At 44.9% G+C, this 15,895-nt stretch overlaps 1 protein-coding gene across 4 annotated transcripts in view; it reads left to right on the forward strand.

The window, feature by feature from the left end:
• Positions 1-15,895, forward strand: part of LOC126537023 (innexin inx2-like) — a 222,172-nt gene that overhangs the window by 99,697 nt on the left and 106,580 nt on the right. For all 4 annotated transcript variants that reach the window (XR_008613457.2, XR_008613459.2, XM_055073179.2 and 1 more), the window contains exon 2: positions 5,279-5,578. The gene's annotated coding sequence lies outside the window, so the exon portion shown is untranslated. The remainder of the gene's footprint in view (positions 1-5,278; positions 5,579-15,895) is intronic.

A 15,895-nucleotide genomic window follows, 5' to 3' on the forward strand; every position in this document is an offset into this window, starting at 1 on the left:
TGAGGCTAATACATGCCTTTGCTCTCTGTCACTTCACTTATGTGGCTGGATTATTCAAATGGAAGCAGGCAGAACTTAACAAACTTAATGTGATGCTCAGGAAGCTCGTTAAAGTAGCCCTAGCGATAACCAGTAATGCTGCAACCGACAAACTCATGAGTCTAAGGGTGCACAACACAATGGAAGAAATTGCGGAGGCCCAACAGCTAGCGCAACACGAAAGATTGACAAAGTGACGAGCTGACAGGAACATATTACTCGCAATAGGTGCAGAACTGAATACATCAAGGAGCCCAATAGAGGCTGAAGTAGAATTAAGGACTGAAGTTAGGAGCAAGATCAGAACCAACCCTCTCCCCAGAAACATGCATCCAGAATATAATGTCGAAAGGAGAAAGGCAAGAGCTAAAGCACTCTTGAAGGAAATAGAGCAGCAGAACCAACTGGCAGCTATAGTTGATGCTGCCTGGGTGAAAGGTAAAGAAGCCTATACGGCCATTGTATCAAATTATCAAGGGAAGGTGCAAGACGCTCTCACTATTTTTACCAAGGACTCCACGGTGGCGGAAAAAGCGGCAATTGCTCTAGCCATCAGGAGTAATAAGTGGGCCTTCATTTACAGTGATTCGAAATCCGCTGTAAAGTGTTTTGATAAAGGCTACGTAGCTGGAGTTGCAGCTAAACTTTTTGAAAACATTGTGATTATGACAAGTGAAATACGATGGTTTCCTGCGCATATGGGGAAAGTGGACGAGACTCGGGTAAACCTCAATGAGGTTGCTCATGACTTGGCACGAGGACTTGCTAACCGTGACAGTCACAACCGAGCCGTTCACCATCAAGCCAGGAAATCTAGAGATAATTTAATAACATACAATGACATTCCCAAACACTACTATTTAGGAAGCAGGCAATACTGATTGCCACATTCAAAACTGAACAGGGCTCAGGCAGTCTCACTGCGCTTATTGCAAACGGGTACATATCCCACACCGTACACCATTAATAAAATATATCTAGAGAGGGAGATTAAGATGGACTGCAATGATTGTAATGGCATCATTGGAATCAGACATATGCTGGCGGGGTGTCCCGCGACTCTCCCCAACCTCGTTGAAGAATGGACACAGTGGGAGAAAAGGTTTCAAAGCCCATTGTTTCAGGACCAACTAAGGGCAGTCCAGAGGGCCCATGATGTCGCTGAAAGGCTTGGCCTGACAGTGCCAACGTGGGAGCGGCCCGCCTTCGCTTGAGAAGTCGAGCCTCCGGACCTTATTACAATCAAAATTTTCACGCACACACACACCCCCTCACTATAGGCTAAACAGAGCACAAGCAGTTACACTTAGGCAATTACAAACACAGTCTTATTATTCACCTGCACAAATAAAGGAATGGTATGACATTGCAGACATGAATATTATATGCAAAGCATGCGAAAAGGAGATATGCACGCTCGAACATCTGCCCTGAGAGTGTGGGTCGCTCCACCCTGGCATTTCCCGGAATCGGTCTTTAGGAATGGTCAGATCTCCATATCATATCCGTCAAGTCCTGGCTGTCCAGTACTCCCGTGCGTGATAGGGCTAGGAGGCGTGACCTCCCGGTCCCAACATGGGACTAGCCAGGCAGGTGGCAACACCTTGCACAATACCAGAATAAAGTCTTTTCCTCCTCCTCCTCATCACTTTGAGCTTTACCTAGACATTACCTATAACGCACCCATTAATATCTCCTGTGTGCCTTGATTAGTTCGCCGGGGCATCGAAGAAACAAACTACGAACGTATGGGAAAAGAGACGAGGGCTCAGTTTTTATTTGCGACGCTTATGAAGGCTGAGAACGAAAAAAAATTGTCACACATTGCCCCCTCCTTCTTGCTCGGCATATCAACCTACAGTAACATAAGGTCATGTCGGGACATTGGAAAACATAGCTAATAGTGACCATGTAACACGTTGAATATTGAATAAGATTTTTTTTACACAGGCTACGTTTAATCGAACCGCATCTAATTTCCCGCAGAGATTTTCCTTAGCGTATCATCCATAATCGCTAAATTTAATATCGGGGACAAGTGGCCAGGGTAACACATTGATAACGCTCTAGAGCGCTTTTTGCATATTTAAGTTATTGCCGAAGCCCCAATTACCCACCCACTTTGCGCTTTGCCTACAAGTCAACCATTACGTGGTCCTTACTATCACCAAACGCAATGACACAGCCTCGTTTAGTTCCCTGATGACACCAGGTCGATCCCCATATATCACACATTAAAAAAAAAGCGAGGGTTCATAAATTATTCGTGACGCTTTTCAATAAGTCAGGAAGGCTAAAATTTCCCGACAGATTGCACTTCGAATGCTACCCATTCGTTTTCAGGATAAACTCTCTGAGACCCAGGCTTCTCTTGCGACATTGGGAAACGTAGCTGATAACGGCAGAGTAACACTTTCGAACACTTGCCTACAATTTTTTTTTCAGAAGCTGCATATGATCAACATGCATTTACCATCGCAAAGAAAGTAAGAAAGACAGAGACAAAAAAGAAAGCTTCCTTCTTGTCAGCAAAATTAGACCGGTTGTAGTTATTACGCTGGGGCAGCGGTCCAAGTTTCACGCCACTCGTAAAACACAGTAATTAAGCTCCGGACCACGTGCAAGCGTAATATATTTCAAAAGGTGCATTTAGCCTATGTATTTCAAACCTTGCCTACAGATTACCCATAGCGTACCCTTAATTTCCCCAAATATGAAAAGGTGTCTTGCTTAGTTCACCGAGGACAGCGGAGAAACAAACAAGGGTCCTCGAACAACGTACGAAAATAGCGGGAAAAAAGGTTCACTAATGATTTGCAGCGCTTTCAGTGAGAGCAAGAACGTGAACGTGTGGCAAATAATTACACTTAAGTTTCTCCTATTTTCTAGAAATTCGACGTTATTAAGTTGCTTTAGAGGTCTGGGAAACATTTAAACATGCGCCAGTGTGACACTTTGAAACGCTTGAATAAGGAACTTTTTACAAAGGATGTAGCGATCGAACCTAAAAAAAGATAAACACATATCAGAGATCATTCTGAAGGAGCGTCCTGCTTTAATCAAATATCGATGCGTTGCTTGCAACTTAGCTTACCGACGAATCGAGAAAAGCAAATAAATGCCGTCTGTGGAGCCGCATGACTGTTTTTTATACTTTCGCAGTGTCGCGAGCTGCCCACGTCTTATGCGTATGGTCCACAACCTTACGCATCCAGGCGGCCACCGCTTGGGTATCTGGTTGCCGAGACGTGGTGTCGGGGGGTGACGAGTGCGCGCCACGGGAACGCGCTCTCGTGGGCACCGCATTCCACGCGGACAGACCTTGAGTCCGCGCTGGCCGATGTTCATAATGGCCAGGCGGGTCCCTACGGGCGGCAACCGTTGGTGTGTTTTAGGGCCCGCGTGGTGTCGAGTGCCCGCCGTAGCGGGGCGGTACGTTACGAGGAACGCATTCGGAGAACATCGCCTTGTAAACACCGAGTTTGGATGCCGCCGACGGTCGTCATTTTTTTACGCAGACAAACTTTGAGTGGGAATGCGCTACCCGGTGTTGTGGCACTAGCTCCCGAGTCCTTTGCTGGCTAGGAACTTTCCAATGAGGCTGTCACCAACTACGTTGAAATAGGAAAGGGAAACATTGTTGTAGAAAGAACGAAAACAGTTTTATTTCCAAACCATTTAAAGAGTAAGCTCAGCGCTTTGGTTTGTGGTCTCCCAAACATTTGACTCTCATTTGCGATTGCATGTGTGGGATGGGCCAAGAGACATACCGTACTTCTTCTTTGTCTCTTTGAGCTACATCAATCCAGGCGATGCCCTGTCCGTCAGTTTGGGCGGAAATCAGGATAGTTGATAGATCAGAGAGGCACAGGGCTCTAACAGCCATTGAGCCAGCTGAAGTGTGCTTGCTCTATAGTTCAAGTTGAAGTTCATTTGTTTTATCCGGCATGTATCAGCATCGAAACGCTTACCCATAAACATTTCTTGTCCATTTGATCTATATCGCTTCCTGCCTGCGTTTGATCACTGCCGATCATCATCCGAGAAACTTCATGTTCCAATGGAGAAGCAAGAAGAACAGCCGACGACGAAAGGTTACTGCGTCTATGACGCATAAAACTTGTGAGAGGCTAGTGCTAAGTATTTATTTTCAAAGCACATAAATAACCTACACAACCTTTAGTGTGCGTCAACCAAAAGGGGGCCCCACTTCTGAAAATACGAAATCTCCGCTCTTATTGCTCCTGGCAGGGAACCTGTACTACTATGTCTAATGTAGAAGCAGCCTAAACTTGAAAAGGGCAGCAGACACCGTCAAAACGACACATGCCTGCAGAAAGAGTTTTCTGCGTTTTCATGGTATAATGGTTCTCCACATTCAGTATGGACGTTTTCCCCAACACATCTAGGATAAATTTTGATTATACAATGAAATGTTAGGGCCAGAACTATACGCCGTTTCATTTGTTTCCAGGAGGTGATAAGAAACTGAGACTGCAACGCTATGTTGACTATTTCAGGACAGTGATTCAGAAGTTCCTGTATTTCGTAATTCACTGTCAGGCCGCAAGGCATGCACTGGCTGGACGTATTATAATACTATACTGAGACCTCTCCTCGCCCTTAGATTAACTATAACAAGGTCATTGTGAGTTTCCGAAAGTGATTGGTCGGATCCAAGAAGCGCCAGCTGAAATTGGCGCCAGCCTTCTCCGCAATGCGACGTTGTCGGCGCATTCCGCGCGCATCCGCTACACGATGTCCCGGGGAGGCACGAAAGGCCCCGAGCAGGTAATAAAGAAAAGCATTACCAGCAAGGCCGCTGTATTGAAAAAAAAATAAAATTTGACCTAGGCTGTTGTTTTTGTTCATTTTGCGCCGTGCAGCTGGCAATTCAAAATACAGTGTGGGGGCATAAATTGGCCCTCCGGTTTTCACGATGTGCAGGGGGACCTAGTGCCTGTCGCCCCCTTTCTTTGCCCTCCCGGTAAATATGCCTATGGTTTCGCGGTGTCAGCGTTCCAACTGTGGCAGCTAAGTTCAAAATACCTCCACCGATTACCTCTTTCGGCCCTGAATCTTTTCCTTTCAGCAGATTTTTTTGCTTGGCATATTTGACTGAAAGAGTTCTCGGAAGTATGATACGAAACGATTTTACAATTTTTCGTGAAGTTACGGATATGGTGCCCGATGACGCCACCAGGGCTCAAAGGTTGTCGATTTTTTCTACGTATTCCAGGTTACGGCTCTGCTGGCAAAGTGCGAGCTTTTGTTGGGCGGCCGCACTGCAACTGCATCGTGGAATCACGATATAGGACGGCTTCACATCCCGTTACCGGATCCTGGTGACATGTGCCACGTCAACAAGATATCGAGCCCTGGCATAACAGCATACACACGGGATGAGCCGTGGAAGACGTCGACTCACGTGACCCTGCAGGAGGACTTAAAAATGAAGCCAGCACCGTGCTACTCCAGCGGGCAACGCAGCAGCGAAATGAGCAACATGCTCAGGAGCACTTTTTTCTACGTATTCCAGGTCAGTAGATATTTGCCCACGGCCTGCTATCGTAGCGATAATAGGTTTTTACTGCAGCTGCCTTGCCCACTGTGTCTTGAATGCCTTTTTTCTCGACTTAAAAATATTCCGGTAAATCTTTTCCTTTGTGGTGACGTTGAGGCCAACCCTGGCCTTACCAAGAAGGAAATATTGATGAAACTTCTTGTCAGTCAAAATTCATTGATAACAGCTTTACAAGCTGTACAGGCGTCTCAGAAATAGATTGGCAAGCAAGTCAGTTCACTAACTGATCGTGTTGATGGTTTAGAGCGCCAACTGAGGAACCTAAGTGTAGTTACTAAGCGGGTTCAGGATATGGAGACTGCGATGTCTACGGCTAGAACAGATCTAGCCTCCATTGTTGAAAAACTAGATGACCTAGAAAATCGTAGTCGAAGAAACAACTTAGCCATTTACGGTCTTGGCGAACCAAGCAATGAATCTTCTCAGGATCTTGAAAGAGTAAAAGATTTGATTCACAGCAAACTTGGTACTTCTGTGGAGAATATAGAAAAATGCCATATAATTGGAAACAGAAATGTTAGCCATACACGACCGGTCATCCTTGGGTTGCAAAATTATCTGGAAAAAATGTCAATATTGAAGGCTGCATTAAATTGAAGGGTACAGCTGTTTCAATATCGCAAGATTTATTACGTAGAGTGCGAGAAATTAGAAAGAAGCTTTGGAAAAGTTCTACTCTACAAAGAAATAATGGCTCGAAAGTCAAACTTGTACACAATAAACTCAGCATAGATGGCGTAATCTTTGGCTGGGACACAAAGAAAGGTACACGGGTCCAACGAAAGAAAAATCAAAATCGACGTTTTGTACAAAAGCCTCAGGAGCTTAATATACTTAACGTGAACTGACGGAGTGTGGTTAACAAAGTCGCAGAACTTGAGGGCATATTGGGGACCCATAACCCTGAAATAATTCTTCTCACGGAAACATGGCTAAATGATTCTAACAAAGATAACGAATTTGTTCCTCGTGGGAACAATGTGCACAGGAAAGATCGAGGGAGCAAAGGTGGAGGTGTTGCTTTGCGGTTCAAGGAGCGTTCTAAAATTTTGAGAATGCTAATTTACCGAACAATGAGGGCATATTCTGTAAAGCTTATCATGGCGCAATTATATATGTATTGGGAGTACTTTACCGACCTCCTCATTCCTCTCCTGATTTCTTTGCTCATTTGCAAAATTACCTGATTGCTCATGCGAAGCCTGGTGATCGATTGATTCTGGGCGGAGACTTCAATATGCCAAACATGGATTGGTCAACCTTCACACTAAACGCTTCTAATGACAAGCTACAAGAAGGGTTGTTTGATATGATTTTTTCTTTTGATCTACAGCAAGTAGTTGACAATTTCACTAGAATGCAAGGTAAGTGCTGCTCTATCCTTGATCTGTCTTACTTAAGTGCATCTATTACGGGGCAAGCAAAGTGCGTAGTACTGCCTGGAATTTCCGATCATTCTGCTGTGTTTTTGACCCTTTCGGGTGTCTCTGTGAAGAAATTCGTTGATGTGACTTCCGTGCTCAACATCTCGCGCGCAGATGATGTCGCCATATTGGATATGCTTTCGTTTAATTTTGACTCATTCCACGGCAGCAGCGCAAACATTCACACACTGTGGAATCAATTTAAAGCCTTGTAAATGATTGCATCAAGCGCTTTGTCCCTTGCATGCTAAAGAAAAGGAAAGGCAAATTTCCTTGGATTTCTCGGGACACATTGCAATAAAGAAGACGATTAAAGTGCCTGAATACAAAAAGAGGTACCGCAAGAGACTTGGACGCTTTGCTTACTAAAATTTCCGAACTCGCCTCTGAGATAAAAATGAAAGTTTCTTCAAATAAGCAACGCTACTTTGGGGATAAACTGCCTAAGTTTATTTCAACATCTCCTGAAAAGTTCTGGGGGCTAATTTCTCCCAGTAAGCAAATTAATGATGCTTTCGTCGTAAATGATGTTTTGAGTGATGATAGCACTGTGATAGCAGATGCATTTAACTTACATTTTAGATCTGTGTTTATACAATACAATGGTTCATTGCCTCACTTTCATGTTTCATACCCCCTTATGTCTGACATTACTATTAATAAGAATGGAACACTTAACATGCTCCTTAACCTTGATATTATGAAATCACCCGGTCCTCATGGTTTGCCAAATAAAGTCTTAAAGCGTTATGCGCCATGTGTCTAAATATCTGAGTGTACTCTTTTCTAAATCACTAAATGAAGGCGAGATTCCAATCGACTAGAGAACTGCAGCAGTGAAACCTATCATCAAAAATGGTAATAAGCAGCACGTCTTAAACTATTGCCCTATTTCTTTGATTTCAACATCATGCAAACCTCTGGAGCGTATAATCCATAACCATATTACTGAGTTCCTTGCAAAGAATAAAATATAATCATGTCATCAGCATAGCTTCAGAAAGGGTTTCTCTACATGCACACAATTAGTAACTACTGTACACGATTTCCCTAAGGCAACAAATTCAGGTAAGCAGGTTGATGCAATCTTCATGGACATTGCGAAAGCCTTTGACAAGGTTGCTCACAAAAAGCTACTTCACAAACTTGATGTTACTATGGGTAATGCCAAAATTGCTACTTCGCCTTCTGCGTGTCTTTCAAACCGATGTCAACATGTTTCGTTTAAAAACCATGTCTCTCGGAGGCTTTTTGTCGAGTCTGGCATTCCACAGGGTTCGGCGCTCGGACCACTGTTCTTTCTAGTTTTTGTTAATGATATCGTTTATGACATTCCCGTGAAAATTAGACTATATGCTGATGATTATGTAATGTATTGAGCAATAGATAGCGTCAGTGACCAACTACGACTAAATGAAGCCTTTGAAATAGTTGGGAAATGGTGTAGTGACTAGCAAATGGCTATCAATTTTGACAAAACTGTATTTATGAAAATTTAGCGCAAGCTTAGTAGTCCGCACTTCCTGTACTCGGCGTGTAATATCGTGCTATCTGAGGTAGACGACATAAAATGTCTTGGATTTGGAGTTCTTAGATGGAACAAACACATCAACACTGTGTGCAATTCCGTCAATCGGAAGCTTTTCTTTCTCAGGAGTGCTCTGAGATCGACAACACCTGAAGTTCGCCTTCCTGCATTTAACGCAATTGTGCTGCCGCTTTTAGATTACGCATCTATAATATGGTATTTTTTCACTAAAAAAGACATTACTAAAGTAGAAGGTATTCAAAAGCGCGCGGTTCGTTATATATATAAGAGCTTTGGGCACAAGTCGAAGACAGCCTTGCTAAACAGAGCCAATCTGCCAACTCTAACCCAAAGGAATCATGTTCTCAGATTAAAATTTTTGTTTCAGCTCATCAAGGGATACTACAGCGTAGATATTTCCGAGACTATTTCCTTGTGAACAGGTTATGCTACAAAGCAACGGCATGCACTAATAATTACCAACTTCACTAGTCGCAAAAATTGCTTTAAATACTCATTTTTTCCCAGGGTCGTAACTGAATCTCATCAGCTGTCCAACGATGTGGTGTTGCAGCCATCCCTGAATTTGTTTATGTCCCATATTGTATAATTTCCTTATTTCTTGCTCTGTTAAATTGGCACTTCCAGTAGATGCATTGATTCAGTTGTACTCGAATCGTGCCTTTATTTCAAGATGTCTGTGTTGTCTTTTTACTAGTACATGTAATTTTTCTTTTGCTTGCCCTACTAATCATGTCATAATGATGTATCCCCATCATGCAAAAAATTCCGTAACTGCATTGGAGTATATGTAAATAAATAAATAAATAAAAAATAAATTAACATATGATGTAATAACAAAAACGCATAGCATTATTATATATTTCAGCGGCTGAAGAAGTTGGATTTTATTACCGTCAAACATTATGCAGGCTCTTGTAACGTTCAAACAATGAAATATGACTGCAGCAAATAATAATCTCACTTATCACAGGTGCTAATACCTCCTGTTCTATGTCGCAATTCGCGCTCAGTTCTTGACGTTCTTGAAGTTTGTTGAAGTGACCTTCAGTTTCTTTGCTCTAGCAAACAGGTTCGCCACGCGAGTTAAATGAGTCTTCTTTTCTTTGTTCTCATTGATGAATAATCTACATGCAGCTGAATCCCATGGGGAGTCTTATCACTTCTTCAGCTAAGTAACAGTCCCAAATGATAAATATGTCGAGAAACAACAAAAACGCCCACTATGCCTTAATAAAACGCTTAGGGAAACATATATAGGAAACCAAATTCGCCACTCCCAAACTCAATTTTACCACCATGGAGCCCTGGTGGCGTCATATTCCCACACCACGAAATGAGCTAATATATGACTCGCGAAAAGCACTTTGATCATTGTTTTTTTCTTGAGCTGATATTCAGCATATTTTTATCGTGCAATGAAATTCTGAAACTAAATGCCCAAGTTGCATAGCGCTGACGACGTCCTAAAGTGAAAAGACGAGTGTTACTGCTACTATTCATTTTCTGAGTTTTATTTTTCCGCGGTACAATTGCTGTATTGCTCCATTCGAGCTCAAATTTTGGCAATTGCCTCAAGACTACGCTGACATCACGTAAAAGGCTTCACTTTTAGTATTTACATGATTTGACAGTTGTGTAGGCCGTTTTATGCAATGGCGGCAATCCGCCTCTTGCGGTGCATTGTGGCGCCATCGTGCGGTGGCCACGAGAAACAATTTGGCAGGCGCGTCTGCGAACCGCGATAACGAGACTCGCGGCCAAACAAGCAGCGTGTGAGACAATACCGAAACAACGTGTACGCGCCGTCATATTTGGTCATTGTGAGCTAGCCATCGAGCTCGCTGGTGAATGTTTTGTACCAGGAGGTTTCTTCAGCGTGACGAACGGCTGGAAGAAGAGTTTCGGCGACGCTTTATAAGCTCTTCCTTGGCACCTGTGGCGTAAAGTGAATAAGTAATGAAACAGTTGGAGTACAGACATGAAAGCATGACTCGAATAGGGCATGAGGTGTAGTTCTTAGGGCGAATATCACGTTTCACCACTTATGTCTTGCGCTATGGTGTGCCATATGCTAGGCGCACATACATACACAGGCAGTGGGAAGGCCCACAGAATACCAAGTTGCATACGTTATTTACCTACATAAAGTATGTGTACATCTAAACAAATGCCAAAAGATGGTTAGTATGACCAAAATCGCTGTTACCCCCTGTTTGTCGGGCGGCTGTCTTCCTCTTAGAACGCGCCGCGGTACGAAAATAGCGGTCGACCACGTCTTTTTTTTGAACTGGTGCGTGTACACAAACAGCGTCAGTATTGTCGCGTAGTAGTGAAGGCAAAGAACACAGTAGCAATACAGCGAATGACGAAAGTAACTTTTATTGACCGAACCTGTGCCCACGAAAACAGGCTGCGCTTAATGCACGGTGATAGCGGCGAACACAGTCGGCGATCGTCGAAATCTGATCAGCGGGTCAAATATAATAATAATATATGGGGTTTTACGTGCCAAAACCACTTTCTGATTATGAGGCACGCCGTAGTGGAGGACTCCGGAAATTTCGACTACCTGGGGTTCTTTAACGTGCACCTAAATCTAAGTACACGGGTGTTTTCGCATTTCGCCCCCATCGAAATGCGGCCGCCGTGGCCGGGATTCGATCCCGCGACCTCGTGCTCAGCAGCCCAACACCATAGCCACTGAGCAACCGCGGCGGGTCAGCGGGTCAAGCGCGTCAGCTTTTATACACGAGCCATCGAACGTCCGAGTGTAATTGCTGGTGCCCGCGTGTCTTCCAGAAAGGTCTACGCCATTCGCGTCACGCATACATGCAGTATGATTACACAAGGTTCTGCGATGACAGACAGCGGATAGAACAATCGATAGCATTCGAGAAACTTCCGATACATGCGGGCGCGTCCCGTGCTGAGCGATAGCGTTTGTTTGACGGTGAAGAGTGGTCACCCGAATAAAACGAGTACACGTGTCACTATGGAGTCCAGATGTCTGAGCTACAGCAAAAGCGCCTATGAAATGTATCAGTTACACAGTAAGACGCGCCACTCGACTCCAGAAGATGGCGCAAAGGAAAATGAGCCTTAGTACCTACCGTACTACACCCCGATTCACTAAACGAACATGAAAGCCTTCTGCAAGTAAATGTTACTTTAATTGGTGCCGACAAGAATGACGAAATGACAACTAGCAACGATTGCTAAATAGGACTATATATATCAGCTCCTTCACAGTCCACGCTGTTTCCCACGTCAGCCCGGTAGTGCAGATGAGCTTGGCTCCGACACATAACTACACCGACATCACGAGCATTCGCTGAGCGTTTATAAAGCTGAAAGTGTGCACGATGTGAAGTTCCGAAATGACGGCGTTCTACCGATGGACGCACAGAGAGGATAGAAAAAGAAAACACTTCGCAACCAGGTCGCACGAGCTCAGAGATTGTTTGTTTCGCTAGCTCAAACACACATTTGCGTCTTCGTCGAGATTATTCGTTAAAATTAAATTATGGGCTTTTACGTGCCAAAACCATTTTATAATTATGAGGCACGCCATAGTGGAGGACTCCGGAAATTTCGACCACCAGGGGATCTTTAACGTGCACCTAAATCTACGTACACGGGTGTTTTCACCCCCATCGAAATTCGCCCGCCGTGGCCGGGATTCGATCCCGCGACCTCGTGCTCTACAGCCCAACACCATAGCCACTGAGCAACCACAGGGGGTCGGATTATTCTTATGAGTCCGCAATGACAAAAACAGAGAGGTAAACTGCGTATGTCAATACGTATACCTGTCACAAAGTGCAGCCCTAATTCTGGCTTCACGGCGCTGTCGATCGCGTTTTACCGAAGAAAATCAGAAAATCCGCATTTCCCTGCTGGGATGGTTACGTGAGGTGCAGCCGTAAACGAGACACGAGATTGGCATGGCGTCAAATTTCTATGGCAATAATGTTCTAAAGGCGTTCCGTGTGCACGGCAGCGAGAATGGCAAGGCTGACAAGTGAGTGAAAGAATTTTATTGGAGTCCTGGCGAGGACGCGAACTTGTAGCGCACCCGGCTAGTCCCACGTCGCGACTGGCAGGGACTGACCTGGTCACGGGCACGCCTGACAGCCAGGATTTTCTTGTCTAGAGCGGGGCTACGCAAACGCGAGTCCCACTCCTCCTTGCTGAACTTGGGGTGTCTCGACCCGCACTCCCGGAGCACGGGTGCTAGAGTGGAGGTCTGCCCGCCGGAGGGGCAGGCGTCGTCGCGATATACGTCGGAGTGAACCGTGTATTAGGGCAACATACGGATATGTGCCGTCTGTAAGAGTTTAAGAGAAACGGCTGGCGCCCTATTCTGCTGACAAGTACAGCGCCTGCCACGGCCGTACTCCACTCACTCGGAGGAGAAAGTCGAGTCCGGCCGTGCGCCTGCCAAATTGCTTCGGTCGTCAGCCGCTAGGGCGCTGCGCATGCGCAGTTCGGCGTTGCAAAAGCTGATTGACACCACCAGTGAACAAAGCGTATGTTAATCATGACTCAGTGGTTATAGCGCGCCAGTGCCGTGCTCGAGGTCACGAGTTCGATCGCCGGTCGCGTGAGAAGTGAACCCGCGGGAGGTACGATAACGCTCGTACTTTGATTACGCGTTAATGTGACCCAGGTGGTCAAAATTAGTCGGAGTAGCTACTCATAACTCACTGTGCACTTCTGGCATGTTAAATACTAAAATTTGACTTCATTCAACATCAGAAACATTTTATGTGCCAAACAAGCCAACATATTGTGTGCCAACAGCATTTGGTTCCAAATAAGCACGCGCTGAGATTAGCTCGGCGCATGCTTGTTTTTAGCTCGTTGAATTTACTACGAAGTTCGACAGAGTTAGGTCGACATTCTCTCTAGCTTTGATGGTTTAGAGTTTCGCATCTGGATGGGGTCAAAATGCAAAAACGCTCGTGTACTCAAGTTTAGGTGCATGTTAAACAACCGCAAGGGGAAAAAATATTCCGGCATGCCTCAGAATGGGATCAACGTTTCGGCACGTAAAATATTTCACATTTATTTGTTCCCGAGTTCCCACACCAAGACAGACTGATGAAAATCCCCTTACAATGAAAGCTTGTTCGAAAATGCGCAGAAGTAGGTTCATCGACAGTACCGTTGCTTGCTTGATGTTAAATCTCGCTTCACACCGGTGCCTAAACCTTTACCGATTCCCAAGTGAACAGATCATTCTGGAATTCCCTCCAAAGCACACGCACTCCCGAGTCGCGACGAATCCCGGTGGTGCTTCACAGGGTGAAACCCCTACGACACGTCGCTGTCTGCCTAGGGTTCCGGGTGCTTTAACCTTAGACATTTTTCGCATACCTCGGAGTTTGAATCACATGCTCGGCAAGAGACAAGCAATAGTGCACTGCGGAATTACTGTGCAAAAATATTTGTGCCTGCTTAAAATATTGTGAGAGAACCGAGTTACAGCTGACAGCTTATAAAGTATTCTTTATATCTCCATAATCAAACATAGCTCCGCCATTCCGCCACTTTGACGACTGTTAACCTCTCGAGGAATGCACAAACAGATTTTCTACAAGCAATCCTACGCAGGGAATGTGAAGGAACGGCTTGACAGGTCATTCGAAGTTTGACGGTTACTTAGCATCCTTGTGGCAACGGAAGTCGGGTCCGAGTTGACTTAAAAGTTGGGATATATAGTTTCTTCCAGTATTCCAACGCGGCCGTTCTGATCCTTCACTACCTTGTGAGTGTTTTATTTTTCCGCTGGCTCTCTCTTCCGATTTCCAAAGCTCTCCCAATTTAAGAAGAATACTGTAAAATCGCCTGACCCTACAGAAAAAGAAATATGTAGATGCTGCGTACCGCGAGAATCGATGTCACGCGTAGCATGTTACAGGTAACCAGCTCCTCGGCATCCTCTTGTGTTCTGCTAAGTGTTATCAGATTATTCAACGTGTTTGTATGAGGCGAAATATTGTGTACGACGCGAGCATGTGTATGACGAAAGAAGCAAGGCCCCCGAGACTGCCCTGCGCCACTCGAGCACGCCGCAATCTTAGACCATTGGGGTTCCTGCGCTTGCGATCTTTGCGGAGACGGACCTTTACCGCCGCGGTCGAAGGCGTTAGACATCTCTTTGTTTGGCTGCCTGAATCTCTTTAAGGCATTTCCAAGTGTTTAGCGCAAGGGCGCATAGCCGCGCATGGAAACAAATTTCTGCAACAAACTGCACACCTTCAGGCCTTATAAGTCATGATGAATACCAGTATCAGTTTGATAAATTATACCTACTATGTCATAATGAGCTCTCACAAATGCTACCATTGCTTCTTGGATGAACAAATATACTGCCTAGCTATTCCGCCGTGATGAACATGTTTTGCGACAGCTAATCTAGTGGTGCCTTCCTCCACTCAAAGGCCTTCTTGTTATTCTCGGCATCGCAAGTAAGAGCTGTAATGCAGTGATTTGAGCTTGTTGGTAAGACATCGTGAGGCATATAGCGCGGAAAAAGATGAGGACGCCTTCCTTTCGTCCTGGTCTTTTCACGCGCTATAAGCCTCACAAAGAAGAGAGAGAGAGATGCAAATGAGACAAAGGTTGGGAGGTTGCTACCTTGCACTAGTTGAAGGGAAGAGGGAAGTAAAGACGGTAGGAAGAGCGGTGACAAAAAGAAAAACGTGAGAAAGAAAAAAAAAGGACGGGATGGGATCATTATAGCCTTTCTAATAGATCATCATCATCATCATCATCATCATCATCATCAGCCTGTTTATGCCCACTGCAGGGCAAAGGCCTCTCCCATACTTCTCCAACTACCGCGGTCATGTACTAATTGTGGCCATGTTGTCCCTGCAAACTTCTTAATCTCATCCGCCCACCTAACTTTCTGCCGCCCTCTGCTACGCTTTCCTTCCCTTGGAATCCATTCCGTAACTCTTAATGACCATCGGTTATCTTCCCTCCTCATTACGTGTCCTGCCCATGCCCATTTCTTTTTCTTGATTTGAACTAAGATATCATTAAGTCGCATTTGTTCCCTCACCCAATCTGCTCTTTTCTTATCTCTTAACGTTATACCAATCATTCTTCTTTCCATAGCTCGTTGCGTCGTCCTCAATTTAAGTAGAACCCTTTTCGTAAGCCTCCAGGTTTCTGTCCTGTACGTGAGTACTGGTAAGACACAGCTGTTATAAACTTTTCTCTTGAGGGATAATGGCAACCTGCTGTTCATGATGTGAGAATGCCTGCCAAACGCACCCCAGCCCA

Source organism: Dermacentor andersoni, chromosome 3, assembly GCF_023375885.2.
Source record: "Dermacentor andersoni chromosome 3, qqDerAnde1_hic_scaffold, whole genome shotgun sequence".
In the NCBI taxonomy this organism is placed as follows: domain Eukaryota; kingdom Metazoa; phylum Arthropoda; class Arachnida; order Ixodida; family Ixodidae; genus Dermacentor; species Dermacentor andersoni.